The 13032-nt window shown below is 41.2% G+C and overlaps 1 protein-coding gene across 4 annotated transcripts in view; it reads right to left on the minus strand.

Moving 5' to 3' along the window:
- Window positions 1-13032, minus strand: part of TPRG1 (tumor protein p63 regulated 1) — a 211241-nt gene that overhangs the window by 127364 nt on the left and 70845 nt on the right. Inside the window, exon 1 of one of the 4 annotated variants that reach the window (XM_021692713.1) lies at window positions 10692-10887. The exons of the other annotated variants lie outside the window; for them this stretch is intronic. The gene's annotated coding sequence lies outside the window, so the exon portion shown is untranslated. Of the gene's footprint in view, window positions 1-10691; window positions 10888-13032 lie in introns of those variants that run through there. 4 annotated transcript variants of the gene reach the window in all.

A 13032-nucleotide genomic window follows, 5' to 3' on the forward strand; every position in this document is an offset into this window, starting at 1 on the left:
TAGTTTGTTTTGGTTTTGGTTTTTAATTCAACAAGCAAGAAACACCAAATGGTGGGAACTTCTTGCCTGGTTTCATTAGCTGCCCTCCAACCAGTGAGGATGACCCTTTGGGGACAGTGCCCTTTCTAGGCATTCATCCTGCCCTCCATCTTGCCCACTTGGCCCATTCAAAGTCAAGTTCTTCCCCCATCCCAACCAACCACAGTGTTGTGGGTCATGACCTTCTCTCCACCCTCTGCAATGACCTAGACATAACTTCCTGGATCCCTTCACATCGTGGAAGCTTCTGTTGAGAGGATTTCATCTTAGAACAAAGGATTTCATCTTTTTCAGTTGGCTATACAACTACAGTTCAAAGGTGAATCAAAACTAGATCTTCTTATATGAAGTTGAGAGCCTCGTGGAAGGGGTGATGATTTAAGCATCAATCCTAAATTAGATAAGGTTTAAAATTAAAGGTATTTATTGTATCAACTATGTGTACACACCCCTAGTGGAATATAATGGAACGATTAGAAATCATATTTTTAAGATAGTTACATGACAGATAAAAATTCACACAATATTGTTAAGTAAAAAAGCAGATCCAAAGCTACACATAACCTATGGTTTTATTTTTAAAGCCTGAAGTATATATAAGTAAGCAAAGAAAAGTCCTAGAAATTAACATACAGAAGTGTTAAAGTGAGCTTCTCTCTAGGAGGGGGAGGTTGTAATGGATGTCACAGCATAAGTCTATAGTCAAATATTAATTGACATGAAAAGATATATTATTATGAAACAGAAATGTGGATCATAAATATTATATTAAAATATCACCCACACATGTATTAGAAACACATGCACCAAAATGTTAGGACTGCATGACTGGCTTATGGATGATTTTTACTTTCTTTTTTTACATTTTTCTAAATTTTCTAATTCTTTTTGCATGAACATACATTATACTTATGATTGAGGCCAAAAAAAATGTGAAAAATAGGGTGCCTGGGTGGCTCAGATGGTTAAGCATCTGCCTTCGGCTCAGGTCATGATCCCAGGGTCCTGGGATCGAGTCCCACATCGGGCTCCCTGCTCCTTGGGAGCCTGCTTCTCCTTCTGCCTCTCTCTCTCTCTCTGTCTCTCATGAATAAATAAATAAAATATTTTAAAAAATGTGAAAAATAATGTTTCAAGGATGTGTACCAAGTGGATATAAATCAGAGTCATGGGAGTATGGGCACAAAAGGAATTGATTGAAATATGAGAATAAACATCTAAGACCTCAGAAAACCAGTGGGGAAAGAGGCAATCATACAAAAAAAATTTATCAAAGGTAATGGTGACACAAGGACCTTGGAAAGCCTCCATCCCAGTCAGAGATCATTCTAACTGTGGGCTATGGAAATACACTTGTTTTTAATGTCCCTCTAATAGCTCCGCCCTACCTCCTTAAGGCACCTTTCCCTAGCTATCCAAACTCACTTGAGACAGATGGATCTCCTCAACAAGATGAAGCATTACCTGCCCCAGAAAGTAAGTGCCCTTCCCTTCGGAGGCACCATAGGCTCCTCTAGGTCAGAAACCATCCTTCGTGCTGCTTTGTATTCCACCCCAGTATCAACACTCAGTGTTCTTAACAGAAGGATGCTTACTAAATGTTTAATATATATACCACATAGGGTATGGCAGAGGACAAGGGTAGAGTAGCGAGGGAAACCTATAGGTAATCACCAGCACTACCAACTACAGCATGTATGGCCTCCATGACAATGATTTAAAGAGATTTTGGTGACTTGGCAATGAGGGAAGCAGTGATAACACAGGCAAAGAACTCCTGTGTTGATAGATGTTCATTTATAGGGGTTGACATTAATGATCATATGGACCCATTTAACTTTTCTTATTACACTGTAGGTCATACATAAAATGCAAAAGGAGAAGGAATCTTCCCCTAAATCTACCATGAAGGGAAAATGAAAGTAAATAATTTTGATGTGTATCTTTTAAGACTTCTACTTATATCTGTGGATATCAGTTTTTTACTTCAAAAATGAAGTTATGCTGTAAATATTGTTTCAAAAGCTGCCTTTTACACTTCAGATATTGAGTAATATATTGTACATACACTTACTATACTGAATATTATACTGTGTCCCAAACACTGGCTTTAACTGCATTGGCTGATTTCAAATTCACCATAGCCCTGTGGTCTAGGTATTAGAGTTACTCTCATTTTACAGATTGGGACACTGAAACTCAGGAAAGTTGAGGAATTTGCGCAGGGTCACACAGTTAGTGATAAGAGCTCTAAGTTGATCAAAGTTTTCTCAAACTTCAAGGCCCTGTTTTCCATCAGTGCACTGAACTACTCAGCTAATAAATAATTTCCTACAGCAGCATATTAGTGGCTGCAAAGGTTCTGTTATGTAATCATCTCTATTTATTTAACTCATCGCCTATTGTTTCTTATTCATGTTGCTATTTTACTTTGCTTTTTTAATGACTATGCACTGAAGATCCTTGTAGGTAAAACTTTTCAAGATCCTTACTTTTTTCCTCCGTATAAATTGCAGAAATGGAAATGTTAGGTCAAAGACTTTGTAGATTTCAGGTGTTTGATAGATATGGCCAAGTTTCCCCTCCCAGAAATGTTGTAGAATTTAAGTCTCTGTAGAATATGAAGTCCATTTATATGCAAAATAAAAAAAGAAAAGAGAAAGCAATCAATCAATCTAAAACTAAAACAAAAAAACAAGCTCATAGATAGAGATTGGTAGCTGCCAGAGGTAGAGGTTGAGGGGTGGGCAAAATGGTGGAAGGGATCAAAAGGTACAGATTTCCAGTTATAAAATAAATAAGTCATGGGGATATAATATACAGCATGGTGACTACAGTTAATAATACTGTGTTGCATATTTGAAAGGTGTTAAAAGAGTAGATTTTTAAAAAATATTTTGTTTATTTGACAGAGAGAGAGAGAGACAGAGCACAAGCATGGGGGTGGCAGGCAGAGGCAGAGGGAGAAGCAGGCTCCCCACAGAGCAGGGAGCCCAATGTGGGACTCAATCCCAGGATACTGGGATCATGACCTGAGCCAAAGGCAGATGCTTAACCCACTGAGCCACCCAGGCGCCCCTAAGAGTAGATCTTAAAAGTTCTCATCACAAGAAAAAAAAACCTCTTGTAATGATGTGTGGTGATAGTCGTTAACTAGATGCATTATGGTGATCATTTCACAGCATATGCAAGTATTGAATCATTACACTGTGCACCTGAAACTAATATAACGTTGTATGTCAATTATACTTCAATAAAAAACAAAAAATATATAACCAATTTTCCTGCACATCAGGAGAGAATTTTGTAATTTTAAAAAATACATGTTTTACAATTAATGGCTTAAATGAGTCCAGTATTTGCTTTAACTTGCCATGCTTTTTTAAGTTGTGAGATTGAAAGGTTGGGTGTGTGTGTGTTTGGACAGTTTTATTAGCTTCCCTTTTTTTTGGTCTTACTGATCCACAAGAATTCTTCATTTTATTAAATGCATAAACAATTAAACAAAGGTTCATAATGTAAACAGCTCTTAATGATTATACTAACACTACTGAAAGTTATAGGTGTGTGTAATGATGGTATAAAATTTTCAAAATAGGGTTATCAGTTATACAGGTTGAAGTATCTCTGACTAAAGAGCACGATGAACCACACCAGTTGGCTTCCAAAGTTGTAAGTTTGATTTGCCTAACTTATTAACTCTGCATATCAGAATAGCTTGAACTTAGGTACACTACTTTTTTTCTGTGTGACATAGATTAATCTCCATAGTACAACTCTACATGGTACAAAATGCTTCATTTAATTTATTAATTCCACATCAAAATGTTCCCAACATTTTGGGAAGCCATCTCTTGTAGCAAGCATGGTGCTGGGGAAGACAGAGAAATGGAGAGTAGAAGAAAACCCGCAAATACAATTTCTGCCCTTACAGAGTAAGTTGTCTATAAGAGAATCAGATCTGCCAAAAGATAATTACAAGATGGCCGGATAAAGACCTAGGTAGTAATCGGCACAAAGGGCAAAGAAGCATTCTAGGGGCAGTGCAGAGTCATGCTGAGCTGTCTGGATTTTTATGGATCTAAGAGCACTTATACACAGCAAAACATAAAACAGACGCCAAGGACCCAGTGTGACTCCCTGCAAAAAGACAAGGGCTACATGTTACTCTAGGAGTTGCCTTTTGGTCCTGTGAATGATGACAGAGAAGAGCTCTACTGGGGAAGACAAATGGTGTGCAGAGCTCTTTATTCTAAACATGTGTTTTGTTTTGGTTTTTTGTTTGTTTGTTTGTTTAGGGCTGGATCAAATAATATAGGTTTCAGTGTAGCCCTGCTTACAGAGTAGTAATGTCCCATTTGGGACCTATGTAGGGTTGAAGACCCAGAAATGTATGGTTGGAGCTCCGTGTAAACAGGAAGAACTTTAACCATGTATGACCTTCAAGTGGAAAGAAATTGGCAGACAGCATTAAGGATGTATCAAAAATTGCATTCTCAAAAAAAAAAAAAAAAAGGATAAAGAAAAGACATTGTATTCTCATGCTCCAGCATGGAGATGGTTCAATATGAAGTCCCGTATTGACCATACCTGGAAGACTTTTTCCAAATATTACAAGTTTTCATCGATGCAGATGCTGAGTTCCCTCCCAGGGCCCCAGAAATCCCTCATCTGGTGTAACAGCACCTGCAGTTCAGGATGCCCTGCTGTGAAGTCCAGAGTCCCTGGGCTGTATGAAAGGTGCTTAAACAATGACAAAGTGAAAGCTTTGTAAAGCTTTAGAGAGAGTTCTAAGGCTCTATATGATCTCCAAAATTATCTGCGTAGTATGAGGCAGTGGCAGAGAAGAGAACAATGAATTTGATTTTCAGAGCCCAGATTTGAGTCCCATCTCTTATTAGATTGCTGTGAGATTTGGGGCAGATGACTTCAACCCCCTGAGCCTTATTTTCTTTCCCTGAAAAAAATGTAAGATGATTACCAAGACTACTTCACAGAGGTAGAAAAAAGAAAATACTGTATGTGTATCAATCAAGTTACAAGCTCTATAAAAGTACCTTTCTATCATTTCCTCCCATCCTAAGGGGGGGAGGGGGCGGGAAGCCTCCCTCTTTCCCATCCACTTTGTATCCATTTTCTCTGAGTCCCTCTACAAATGAACTCCTTGAAAAGAACATCTGTATTCATTAGCTCCAATTCCTCTAATCCCATTCTCTCACTGCTTGCTGTGTTCAGATCTCTGACCTCACCTCCCTCCACCTCTCAGTAGCATCTGTGCCATCTGACCTCCCTCATCTCAGAAAGCTTCTGCACTTGGATCCCAGAGTGCATGGCACTCACCTAGTGTGGGCCACCACTCCGGCTGCTCCCTCTCCATCTTTTTTCTTGGTTCCCATGGAACCAAAGAGGATTATTGGGTGATGGGCGTAGAAGGAGTGGTCTCCTCCAGGGTGCAGATGGTTTACATTGTCTATAGAAAATGTAAATGAAATTGCTTTTCATTATTACCATGTGCTGGGGATTCTAAACAATTTCAGTGAAGGAAATCTCTCTGCTGGTGTAGAACTGCTTCCACCATGCACTTCCCCCTTTAGTACACTGTTGACTGGATTCTCCTCACCTCCCTAACCCAAAACCTTGAAGTATCCAAGTCAGCCCTTCAATCTCTCTCCCTCTCTCTCTCTCTCTCTCTCTCTCTCTCGGTCTATACTAACTCCTTTGATAATCTCATTTAATTTCATTGCCATAAATATTGATGACTCCCACTTTTTATCTTCAGCTCAGATACCCTCATTGAATCTCAGATTTGTATATGAATTCACTACTCAACATCTCCAACTTAACCTGTCCAAAAGTAATCTAGTGTTCCCTCAAAACTTGTTCTTGCCATGGTCTACTCCATCTCAGATAGAAGGCCACTGCTTTCTACAAGTTGCTCAGCAAAAGCCTTGGACTCATCCTTGGCTCCTTCCTGTCTCATTATTCCCCATTCAATCCACCTCAACCACAAGATTCAAATACATGTCCTCATCACCACCACTACCAACTTGTCCAAGCTTCCACATCACTCATCTGGATTATAATAATAACTCCTTTATGAATCTCCCTGTTTCTGCCTGCCTTCTCCCCACCCCACCCTCATCTATTCTCAACACACAGACCAAGGATTCCCCTTGAAATGAAGTTAGACCATGTCATTCCTCTGTCTAAAATCTGCAAATGGCTCCCATTTTCCTCAGAGTGAAAGTCAAAGTCCTTATTGTGTCTTACAGGGCCTGCATTATCCTTGTCCCCTTCCCCACCCCACCATCATCTTTCTAACTTTATTTCTAAGGATTTGTCTACTCTATGTGATATTCTTTAAAGGGGCCAGGAAGATATGCTCCTGTTTTGGGACCTTTGCACTTGCTGTCTTAATGTCTGGAACACCATTTTCCCAGTTATTTACATGGCTCACTCTCTTGTATCATTAGGATCTTTACTCAAATAACAACTTATTTCTCCCTAAGCACCCTCTCCAAAATCTCAGCTCTCCAAGACTTCCTATCTCTTTCCTTATTTTTTCTCTATATGCCATATATTGTACATTTTACTGATTGATTTGTTTATTTTCCATCTGTCTCATTAGACATGTAAGCTACTTGGGGGGCAGAGATTACTTCTTTTTGTTCACTGCAGAGGTTTTCCCAAACCCTAGAACCCATATTCAATAGTCTTGAATGAATGAAACTTGAAGTGATATTTATATTGAACAGATATTCAATAAATAGCTTTAAACGAACAAATCTCATTCACGTATCTCATTTTACTCTGTTCCACATCACCTGCATACTTCCCTTGAAGCACCGTCCTTTGAGACGTGGGTACATTGCTGAACCAATCTCACACAAAAGCATGCTCATGAAAGTTAGAACAGTTTGGTTAATTACACAAATACCTTGTGGTGTGTGTGGAAACATTGTTCTGGTTACTGGTGGAGTCCTTTACAGGACCAGAACCTTCCCTTCAGCGCATCAGGAATGCTGTAAACCACAGTGAAGCCTTCAACTATTTGTGGAATTTTCCAGCAGTGTTTTAATGGAAGCGCTGAGGGCTAGGACATCCAAGGACCTTCTATAACTATTCCTTGGGGGGTGACTGCTTTCCAGACCAAACGAAAAAGCTTATCAACTGAAAATAACGCTCCACATCCCACAAGAACTTATGCACATCACTTTTCTAACTTTTAGATAACCCAAAGGAATAAACTTGCTCTAAAAAAAAAAAAAAAAGGGAAAAATCTTAACCATGTTTTCCCCCAAGTATTCCTTACAAGTTGCTCAACATATTTTAAAAAATATGTTCATCCATCTTTGTAATTCTTCTGTATATTACCACTTTGCCTCCCTCCTTAAGCATCTGATACTGTCTACCATGTTTAGAAGTGCTCAGTTCTGGTTTTAACCTCTTAATTTTTTTGAAACACTTAAAGCTAAGCTTAGTGATACCTACACTGATATTCTGTCACTGCCGAGTTATGGACTTGGATAGCCATGAACTTGGATTAAATGTCTGGTCAATAGTTGCAATGTTCCTCGAATCCACCATGTTGCGCCTCCTCTGAAGCCCTTAGCCTGTCACTCAGCACCCAAGGTCTGGTACAGACCCACATTTCTAGCCTCAATCCCCCTCCATCCCACTGGCCCTATATTTAGCCACAGTGAATGCTCACTCTCACTCTCTCAAGTACACTTCAGATAGTACTGAATGAGTTTGTTTATGTTCTTCTTTTGCTAGAAACTCTTACCATCTCTATCTGTCCAAAGCCCAAGTCAAATGCCATTTCCTCCTTACAACCATCCTGGTGGCAACCTACATACTTTCCATGAATATCTCTTTACTCAGCAAAACCAACAACATTGGCTTTCTTCTTCTTGTAGCATTTATCATACTTTATCCTGTGTTGTGGTTATTTGTGTGCACATTTTCAAAACTAGTAAGCACCTTTGGGGAAGCGTCATTGCCCCTCATCCCTAAATCCTCCAGCTTAGGGTGATGTACACTGTAAGTGATCAAGAAGTGATTATTTTATTAGTGAATGGATTACAGAAAACGTAAGATTGGGATAGTTTCCAGAATTTCAGCAATTTGTTCTGTATTCTTTGGGACTGTGGAGCATTGTGTTGCATTCTATGTGCAATCACACATCATAATTTCTTTTCTTATTTTTGTGACATTGAGTAAAGAGTATTACCCTGCACTTGTCAATTTTTCTCTTGTAGGCACCCAGAGATTATGCTGGAACTGTGTCAGGTAGCTGAATACTTAAGCTTTCAAGTCACTGAGCTTTGACATTTGGCTTAATATCCTGGGTTGGTATCAGGGCCAATGCCATGTTCTGCTGAAGTCATCATTTCTCTTCCTACCTCGCAAATAGTAAGAGGTTAGGGCCAAAGAATTAATTTCACCTCCTCCCTGGTGACATTGATCTGTGGCCTGGCCTATCATTATGTGGAACTAGGTTTCTCCTGAAACATAGAATGATTTGAGCCCATGACAGATTGGAAGAGAACAGCATTGACAAATGCAAATACCTGGTAGTTGAAATCAGGTCCCACAGAGATGTGAATGATTGGGGAATATATGCGCCATCTACAAGAAGTACATGCTGCCCAGACCCAGCCGATATGTTTTCCATGTGGGTATTTGGACCCACTATAACCAGATCTTCTGATCTTCCTGAAAAATGATATATCTGAACTTTTACAAGAAATTTCCTGAATGTTAAATATTTGCAACTGGTTCAATTTTGTTTACCACTGCACCACAAACAAAAGACATCTGAATGCGGGACTCACCTGTGGCCTCTGGTCTGCAGCCCCTGGATTAAAGGAACTCTAGAGTTCAACCCTGCTGCTGGATTTCATAATTCTGAATTCAAGATCGAGCAGAATTATAACCAGTTAAACTGGGTGACACCCTTTTAGAAGGGTCCTAAAAGATAAAAAGATCTAGATTGGCTGAACAAAATGAAGATGCTGCCAGAGCTTGCACATCTCCTAACCCTACACGTAAAAAGAAGTTCCAGAATTTGGCCGAAACAATATTGCACAAGAACGAAGCTAAGAAGGAAAGTCTTCTCTAGAAAAGTCCCCTACTCTCTACAGGGTATGATATTTCCATTGAATGCCAAGAAAAGGCCAAAGTGTTCTAAAATGTTTCATTGAAAGGAATCTTAAAGGACATCTGGGTCCAATCCCCCAAATGACACAGCTCCTGCTTCTGCTGAGGGATGCCCGGCACCATTCACTATGCATCGTGGGCAGTGAAAGACTAGGAATGTGCATTTGACTGACAGCTTTAATGATCGTTGGCCTTGTGGCCTTGTGCACATCATGTCATCTTTCCGGGCTTCAGTTTCTCCATTTTGAATAAGGTGATTAAGTGACTTCTTCAAGATGCTTACAGCCAGACACTAAGAATATACAGAAGTATGCCAAAGATGGTGTAACATAGCAACCCACTGCACTGTGGTGGGCTTATGGGGATGAATATTAGCACTGTCATAACAAACTCAAACATACACACACGCACACAAACACACACACACACACGTGCACAAAATATTTGCTTCCACAACTAAGAATGATACAACCTTTTGAGCATGAAGGGAAAATGATAGCTAAAATTAGCATCTTAAAAAATAAACTACATAATCACTGAAGATGAGATTTTCTTAAAACTATAGAACAATGAGATATAATGATAGCTGTCATAAGAAAGGAAATTGCAGGAGTCAACTTGAAAAGGATTTGGGGGTGTTCCCTCCCCTCCTCATTGAGATTTGCTTTTCCACATACCACAGGAAGATGGAAAAGCTAAATATTTCCCCAGGGCTTTTGTGAGCTGTGCCTCATAATGCTCCTGATGACATTAGGAGAGTGTCATCCAGCCCCAGATGCAAGCCTTCTTATACAGAGAGCAAGAGCATGTTTCGGGCTCTACGGAGCCATTTTCCCACATTTGCATATCACTTTTTGGTTTGCAAGTCCTCTTTATATACATATTCTCATTTGTTCTCTAGAAATAGCCCTATTTGATGGAGCCTATATATCATTATAAAATCTGTCTCAGAGTAGTTCAAAAATAACCCTCCCAACCTGCCTGTAAGGAGATAACACCTTTTGTTTCTCATTTGACAGTTCAGGAAGCCCTTTCACTTTTCGTGGCTTTTTGAGATAAGGTATGACCTGCTGGGTGGTACAGAAGAGGAAGAGAGAAGGAGGAATCAAATCTAATCTTGGCCTTAGCCTGCTGATCATACTGGAACAAATCACTTCAATTCACCAAGCCTCTGTTCACTAAGCCACTGAATAGAGAAAATTGTACCTATCCCACCACTTTTATAAGGCAGTTGAGATCAAAATCAATATATAGATGAGTATGTCAAGTGATTTTATAGGCTGAAAAATGCTGGTCTACAAACCTCATCAACCCTGGCAGTAAGGACAAAGGGAGGACTTTCCTGTGGTCGAGATGAACTACAAGCCTAGACGTAACTGCTAGTCAGTGGTGGAAGTGACCAGAAAGCCAGGCTAGGGGCCAGGAGCAATCGACACATAGGGAGAAACCCCATCTCTTTGCAGAACCGAGGACAAACCACCTGCTCTTACCTGATGAAGCTGTAGCGGATCTTCAAGGCTCTTCTTTCTCTTTTTGGATGAGGGGGGCCAGAACACAGAGAGTGGCCAGTGAAAATGTGGTTGGCTCAGGTGAAGCCCAACACGAGGGTGCCCTTGAGTTGTCACCCGCTCAGTCTGAACCCTGCCTCACCGAGTGGGCTGAGAGTTACGTGCTCTGTCTCAAACAAAGGGTCAAATGAGAAGATTGAGGATGTTTACAGGGTGGAGCTCAACCTGTCAGGGACAGGTTTGTGGGTGGGGCCTTTCTTGTTCTAGTGACACACCTCTCTCTCTCGTCCTCTTCTTCAAGAAGGCCTGGATTTTCCTGCCAACTTCCTCTCTGATTGAAATCTTCTGATGGGGCAAGCAGGAGCAGTCTCCTGTCCATTCCCTCACGTCATCGGCATGCTCCCAATTAGCTATAAGGAAGCTTAAGCCTGAAGCCTTTGTTCCTATTATTAGTGTTCTTTAGCAATGACTTGATTTGTTGGCTCTTTGGGATTTTGAGCATCATCACTACATTCGCATCAGAGATATAGAGGACATGCAGAGCAGTATATCTCCATGAGAACAAACACAGACACAGTATTTCTTCTAGAGTGTTTGCCACATGGCATGGTTTTCCATTCAAGTGTATGTCCCTCTCATTAGACTGTGAGCCCCCGGAGGGTAATGACCACATCTTATTCTCCCATACATTGCCCACAATGTCCGGCATGTAGCAAGGACTAATTAAATACATATTGAATGAATACTGATCAAGGAATATCTGCTTAGTGAATCCTAATCGGCCACTGAATGGCTTTGCAACCTATGGGAGAGAACCACCACTACGTTGAGCTGATATTCTTGTCATCTGTAAATTGAGGATACCATTCCACCTTCAGAGATGTTGCATTTGAAAGGAGAAGCATAAGAAATGAACCTAGGTTAAGAGTTGACACAGTAACAACTGCTAGAAAATATAATTGAATCATAATGAATTGATCTTGAGACCCAAATAAGACTTTTCTACAGAGAGAGTCAGTATAAAGTATGAACAGTGAAAAGACATCACATGTCCACCTGTCTTTTTACATGCCTCCATAATGTCTAGGACATAATCAATTCATGCCTTCATTCAATGAGTAGTTAACTGAGCAACCACCTTGGCCATTCTCAGCTCTCGGTGTAGACAAGAATAGAAAAATGAACTAGACACAGTCTCTGGCATGAAGATTCAGGAAAATAAAATATGTAGAAAGGGATGAGCACCCGAGCACCATGGATAGGATCAGAACCAGGGCTTTGGGAACCCTGAGGAGGGAGCGATCCCGGGAGGCTTCATGGGGGAGGAGGCAGCCTGAGCTCCAGGCTGGTAGGGAGAGCTGGCATTCAACAAGTGCAAATGGTGAAGTTAACTGTGAGATGGACTGAACCACTGTCCCCTCATCCAACTGATTTATGCCCTCCTTAATCTAGACCCCAGGATGAAAAGAGGGTTTCATGTAAGGAGTATCTGGGTCACTCCACTTCTACACCACAAAGCTACAGGGCCAGAAGAAGTGACTGCGAGACAAATACTGTTTCCACGCAGCCATGGGTGTCTTTCTGGTACTCGGCCGGGGGCAGAGGGGAAGGTGCCTGAGAGGTGCAGGATCCCAGCCTGGGACCAAGCCATGCATTGCTATTTGAAGCATGTTATTTTAAAGGGCAGGAGATTCTGAAAAGACATCTATGTCCACAGGGCAGCTAAGCATCACCAGGCTTCCGGTGGCCATGGGAGGCTTCTCCCGGCCCACGCTGTGGTCCTGCCACCCTGCAGCCAGGAGGGGCACAGCTGTTGGAGAATGTCCCACAGAAAACCTGGGCTCTGGGCCCCCGTCACCATTCACCAGAATCAACTGGCAAGTAGATTTGTCCTTCCCAAGCCTCAGTTGCCTATTCTGCACAATGGGAGTTCTAACACAGACCCCCACCAGCCTGCCCAGGCTGTCAAGGGAGATCGTGAGATTCTGGAGGTAAGGTGAGCTCTGTTGATGCTAAGTCCTGGCGTGAATGTGCAGCACTGTCACGGCGGGACATATGATGACATGTGGGATTCACCTCACGTCTCTACTGGCTTCAGTGATAGCGAAGGCTGTGAGCCAGTGTCCTGGTGGATGACATCTTCCTCCACCAAGGAACATTTTACTAGATAAGCACTTAGATGTCATTTCTCTCAGCATCTGGTCCTTTCCCTCTCCTCTGTGATGGCCTTTACATTTCCCCCCTCTGCTTTAATCCTGCTGTCACTGATGGAAAATATAAGCTGCTGCTTATTTGGGTTAGGAAACACGGGTTTATTAGACCT

The sequence above is a fragment of the Neomonachus schauinslandi genome, chromosome 1 (genome assembly GCF_002201575.2).
Source record: "Neomonachus schauinslandi chromosome 1, ASM220157v2, whole genome shotgun sequence".
Lineage (NCBI taxonomy): Eukaryota > Metazoa > Chordata > Mammalia > Carnivora > Phocidae > Neomonachus > Neomonachus schauinslandi.